Source organism: Tigriopus californicus, chromosome 7 (genome assembly GCF_007210705.1).
Source record: "Tigriopus californicus strain San Diego chromosome 7, Tcal_SD_v2.1, whole genome shotgun sequence".
Taxonomy (NCBI): domain Eukaryota; kingdom Metazoa; phylum Arthropoda; class Copepoda; order Harpacticoida; family Harpacticidae; genus Tigriopus; species Tigriopus californicus.
The window spans coordinates 10,580,397-10,586,827 of record NC_081446.1 but is presented as its reverse complement, the minus strand read 5'-3'; positions in this window follow the sequence as shown (position 1 = coordinate 10,586,827).

Sequence of the window (6,431 nt, the reverse complement as noted above, 5' to 3'; positions counted from 1 at the left end):
ACTTGATTTTGAGAATCACGTAACTCAATGTGTTCAAAGCCGATCCCCATCGCACACACCAGGCAGCCGCGAGGGAGCCAAAAAAATCTCAGAAATCTGGTGAGTGTCGCTTCTCTGACAAGCCCTCTAGGTCAGCTCAAAGAGAATGCTATAGAGTGGACACTTCAGGCCGTATCGGCTGAAAGGGAGACCCTGCCCACTGAGAAAATTCATGGCCGACCATCAGCTGAAAGGCTGCGCTGTACAGCGAAAATAAACAAAGAGAAATCAGTGGCAAAACAAGCAGGAAATTCTAAGTGCCCCGGGCCAGTTTCCACTTTCTTTCATCTCATCGTGATAAAACATCAAACTTCCTTGAAGATGGTCAAGAGTTGTGCTGCATACGGCTGTCAAAATCGTTTCCAAAAGGATTCCGGGATCACTTTTCATCATTTTCCGAAGGATCCCGAGCGTCGCCAGAAATGGGTCAAAGCTCTTTGTCGATTGAACTACAATCCATCATAATTTGATGCTGTTTGTTCTGAGCACTTTGTGCCTTCAGATTACAAAGACCTCTCTAACATTAAATATCGTGTTCTTAAATCTGACGCGATTCCAAGTATTTTCAAAGCCTTTCCTCTGCATCTTCAAAAAAATCTGGAAAATCCTGCAAAGAAACGCCAAGTTCTTGGCGATTGGAGGTCATCGTCGATCTCTCAGGATCCTAACAACGCTTCTACATCTCCTGCAAATCTAGTGAACCATTTACCTGAACAATCTTCTGCGTCTCCCATCGTCTCTACAACTTTGACTTAGCCTTCCTTGTCCAACTCTAGTGTCATTCCATTTCATGACCCTATACTGTCAATCAAATCAGATCATGCCTATAACATCACACCTTTGGTTGACAAGGCGAGAGATGAGTGTTTGAAATTAAGGAAGCTTCTTGGAAAAAAGGTGAAAAAAGAAGATCGGCAGCGACGACAAATCAAAAGAGTGAAGAAGAAAGTTGACACTTCATCGAATCAACTAAACTTTGTTCTTGAGGAGCTTCTTAAAGAGAAGCTTATGTCAGCAGAATTTCTAAATGTCTTGGAAGGACGGTTTTCAGATGAACAGTTAAAGCTTGTCCAAGAATTAGTAGGATCCAAAGGAAAGGAAAGCAGAGCCATTCGATATTCTCTGGAGATGAAAGATTTTGCCCTCACGGTGTTCAATTATAGTCCTCAAGCTTACAACTTTGCCGCAAAGCTCCTTAAACTTCCTGATCCTTGTTCAATTCGATGATACGTTGGGTCCATCGATTGTTATCCTGGATTTCAGACTCCTGCTTTTCAGGAGTTAGGACGACATAAGCTCGATCAAAACTACAATGACGCCAGCTTGATTATTGACGGAATGTCAATTAAAGAATTAGTGCAATTTGATTCTAAATTAGGCAAATGCTTTGGACTTTCAGACTTTGGTGTTTCCAACAGCACCGGAGAGGACGTCCCCGCAAACAAAGCCTTAGTGGCGATGGTTGTGGGATTAAAAGGCTTCTGGAAGCTCCCGATTGCCTACTTTTTAATCAAGGGCATTAAGTCGGACATTCTTGCTGGTTTGATTCGTGAGAGCATTTTTCAATGCTATGAAAATGGTGTTAATGTTCGCACAGTTTGTATGGACGGAACAATTCACAACATTTCTGCATTCAATAAGCTCGGATGTAACCTTCAGCCTAAAACAGTGTCAGACATTTCAAAGGAATTCCCACATCCACATCCCAATGCAAAGAGCTCTGTTTTTGCCATATGTGATCCGGTTCATATGTCCAAAAATGTACGGAACATGCTCGCTGATTACAGAAGAATTGTCTGGCCTGGGATAGGAGTCATTAAGTGGAAGCACATTGAAGATCTTCATGCGTTGCAAGAGGAGCATTCCCTTCGTCTTGGAAACAAGCTCACAGCCAAGCATGTGTCTTTCAGAAAAAGCAAGATGAAGGTGTCCCTAGCACTTCAAGTGATGTCAAACTCAGTTGCTGTGGCTCTACGGTGGGCTCATGCGAATGAAATCCCTGGATTTAAAGAGAAGGATGTGCTGGCAACATGCGAATTTCTTGAGCTTCACGACAAACTTTTTGATGCTTTGAACAGCCGGGCGAAAACTGCGTGTGGTTTAAAGGCACCGTTAACACCTGAGAACGTTCAGTTAGCAGAAGGAGTCTTTCAGTAGTTTATTGCCATGTATGAAGATCTTGAAAGGGAAGACAGCGTAAAGATCATTCAATTGAAACGTAGGACAGGGCCATTGGGATTCATCGCTTGCATCTACTCCATAAGAAGACTAGTTCAGCTTATGGAGTCCGGCGAGCTCAAACTCAACTGTCTGCGATGCTACAAACTGATCCAAGATCATCTTGAGAATTTTTCTGCAGCCATCAGACAAAGAAATGGATGGTCTTACAACCCTACTCCGCAACAGTTCAGATTTGCCTTTCGCCAACTACTCTGTCATGCAGGCAAGGGAGTCATTCATGCAAAGAATGCGAATTGTATTGCTCAAGATGAAACTGTGATGCTAACCGTGGCAAATATAGCTTCATGTAGTCAGATCATTGCTCGAATGATGACGCCTGAAGCTAGCCAAATTCAGTTTGTGCTCGAGGACACAAATTCAACCGTCACCGATAAGACCGGTCACGTGAATGGATGTGTTGCCTCCGATTGCCGTGTTTGTGCCTCCTCCATTGCTTACATTGCTGGCTTTTTCGCATTTTCCCTTCAGGACCACATCCATTGCTCCCTCTGCAAGTTGTCCTTGTGTCATTCAGAGATGGATCCATGTCCTGATACTACGCTAATTTCGTTCAAGGACTATTGTCCAGATGACCCAGAAAAGGGACTTAAAATCCCGTCAGGTTCTCTGTGTCGTCTCCTTTTCTTATGTGAAAAAGTGTTTCGAAGAAACTCAAGCAACCTTGGAAAACTTGACATTAATCGCAAGCTTCTGGTTGAAGAACTGACAGAGGTTAATTTATCCACAACGTTCCCAAGCTTGCATAATCATGCCCTGGAAACTTCTGATGGAATTGATAATCATTATATAACAATAGTTCATTTGATATGTCGCAAATACCTTGTTCTACGTACGAAGAAACTTCTAAAAGACATTCACAATCAGGGAAAGGTCGGAAGAGACGGAAATGCAATTCACCGTAGTCAAATCTTCCACAATGCTTGAAAAATATGTATGATCAAAAGGTATTTAGTCATACCATGATGACTCCCTTTTTATGGAATCTATGATAATAAACGGCATCGCCCTGAAAAATATTGTTTTTGTGTATAATTATAATAATCGATCTTGGTCGATCTATGGCTTCAGTTTATTTTGCCACTGATACGGCATGGGTCAACTTTGCTCAAACGGAACAACAGCTGAACGAGTGGACACTACTGATGGGGATCAAACAAAACATCACCGGAGGTTGCAAGTAGGGCTACCAATTTACATTTGCAAGGACATACGGCATTACTAGCGGAAAATCGAAAACCAGTTAGTTAATCACAAAAAGTAACCCTGATTTTTCTCCAATCAAACCAGGGTCACTTTTTTGGTCAAGCCTAATATTCTACAAAACGTTAGTAAGGGCCCGTGCTTTGACTTTCCTACCTTTCTGGCGATCCTGATTTTGGAAATTTGTTTGATCCCATCACTAGTGGACACCCCTTGGGTCAGCTGAAGCAGAGAGGCAGGATAGGGTTGCTAGATTTTATGGCCGTCAAAAGGGCCATATTTTTGGAATTTTTCATAGGTTAGAAATCACATTTAATGTGGTTGTTTTTTGGATGTTTCAGACAAATGTAATTTCCCCCAAAAATATATTTTTATATGACTCTTTATCCATCACTTTTTATTGCATTTGCAAAGAATTTATTGCATTGCAAAGAATGAAACGGCGAAAAAAAAAATATTTTACTGAATAAGGTTGAAATTAAAGTGGTCAGAAAACCACATTTTACAATCTTTCTCTTGAACTTATTTAATTTGGCCCCATTTTTTTGTTTTCCAGAGGTGTTTTCCTCTGGTCCGAGAAAATGTGGAGATCAAGTGCGCATGGGCAGGGAGAAAAGTTAATAAAAATTTATTTAGTAGTACCTATGCAAGAATGCCAATTGTGCCAAATTTTGACAGAAAAAAAATTGTTAAAACCAACATACATGGAATCGTTGGAATTGAAAAATTATTAGTATGATTTTTTTAAAAATACCTTTAATAGGTCTAGAATATTGTTTTTATATGGACACTACTACATAAGTGAAGAGGAGTACCGGCCCTGCGTCTTTTCCTGACGCGAGTAACAAAAGGAGAGACAGGCCAACCTTATTTACTTGAAAAAGCTTGCATTTTAGATCATTCAATCACATTTTACTTTTGCTTGATAAATATTTAAAGTTTTACTTATGCAATAAAATCATTGACATCTACTCTAGACTGTCAAAGCAACCCTTCACTGTACTGAGAGTTTTCAAACAACAACAAACTGTGTTGGTTTCTTCTGGGCTGGACGACCGGCTTTTATTGCCATTTCGGCCGGTGTGGCACCACATTAAATAAAAGTGGGGTGTTGACATTTGACCAGTGACCCCTCAAAGTAGCAGCAAAAACATATGGGGTAAAATTTCTGATGCAAGCATGGTGCAATAGAGAGGAACACACATGATGAAAGCATGATGCAATAACCCATACTAGAATGTTCAACATGGGTTTTCCCCATTTCTCTAAAACAAGTTTCCTTATTTTTTACTACTGCTTTCCTGTTTGTAGTAACATTGTGTCGCAGATCACCCAACCTCCCAGTCAGTAAATAACACCTAACAAAAAATATATTTTTGAAATCAGCACAAAAATACAATTTCAGTGATGTGTAATACTTGCACTTTGTTGCATTTCATTTCTCAAGTAAGGTAGCTCTTCTTTTGTACAATATAAATTAACTCATTAACTTGTTCATTTAGTTTTTAATCTTTTGATTTTGACAATAATTTTGATAGTTCACAAACCATAACAATCTTATTATTATGACAATGACTATAAGTCCATGTAGTATCTATAAGTGATGGCGAACGGAGAAGTAGCGACAAGTGTATTTGTGAGATGTGGATAATCCCGAGTGTGTGGTTATGCAGCTGCCAGTTCATAGAATATGGGACGGTCGGAGAGTCCTGTAATCATGAAATACTCCATCTCCTCCCCGATCCCGAGCTTGCGGGGATCAATAAAACAATGAAACAAAACAATCAAAGAAAATAATGACTATCCCGCGATATGTGACCCAAGAAGGATTGAGCGGGTTTTGTGGGGTTGGAGAAGAGACGTTCCGTGTCTATACATCGAAGCGGACCCCAAGAAGACGCTTGGTCCTCCTACGCAACCTCGCCGTGGCGTCTCTTGGTTTAGGGTCATCGATCGATTCGAGTAAGTGGGGTTCTCACAGGTTCTCGCTCCTGTGGTGCCCTTGGTAGAGGTCTGATCGGTCGGATTTGGTGGGGGAGTCAGCCCGCCTTAGATACCCGATCCTCGCCTCGTCGGCTGCCCGCCTGGCCGAAGTGAAATCCGCGAGTGAGTCCGGACTGAATTGTCGCAATGATCTGGCACTTGGCAACCTGGTTCGCAGATTTTCGCAGATTTTCGCAGATTGCGGCCAAAGAATCCGTCAGCCGCGCGTGGTGTGGCTCTCCACTCCAAAAGAGCGGCGCGGAATTCCAAGCCGTCGATGGCATTCATTTTCTTGAGGAGGCCCTTGACCTGTTTAACGGCCGCTTCGGCCAGACCGTTGCTCTGGGAATTGTAGGGTGAGCTGGTTTCGACTGTGATGTGTGATTCTAGGCACAGATCGACGAATTTCTGACGAAATTGTGGGCCCCCGTCCGTCTTGATTCGGCGAGGAAAGCCGAAATCGTGGAACCACGTCCTCATCTTCCTCCATACCGCCTCCGTGGTTAGGGAGGTCATCAACGTCACGAAGGGGAACCCGCTGAACCGGTCGACCATGACCAAAAAGGTTTTCCCCTCCAATTCAAAAAGGTCGGCCGAAACGGCCTCCATTGGAGCTGAGGCGGTCTCAATGGCGGACAATATTGACGAGCAATTGACGAGCAATTGGTCGACCGTCATGGACGAAAGTTCGGCCTCCCTCGCTTTTCTTCGGACATCAGCAACGAAATCTTTGAATGGTCTCTTCTCTTTCGAAATTCGGAAAAGGGCGAGGCGTCTGGAGAAGAGTGGGCGGATCTGGAGGAAGTGTTTCTCCAGGATGTTGAAACAGGCTTCCACTGATGCGGCCTTGTCGAGCGAGTTTTCCAAAACTACGGAAAGATCCGCGGCAAGGAAGTTCTTAAAGAGGGAGATCCGACCTTCGAGATCCAGTGCCTTAGCGTTAGAGGCTCTGAAATAGGCCCAACGCG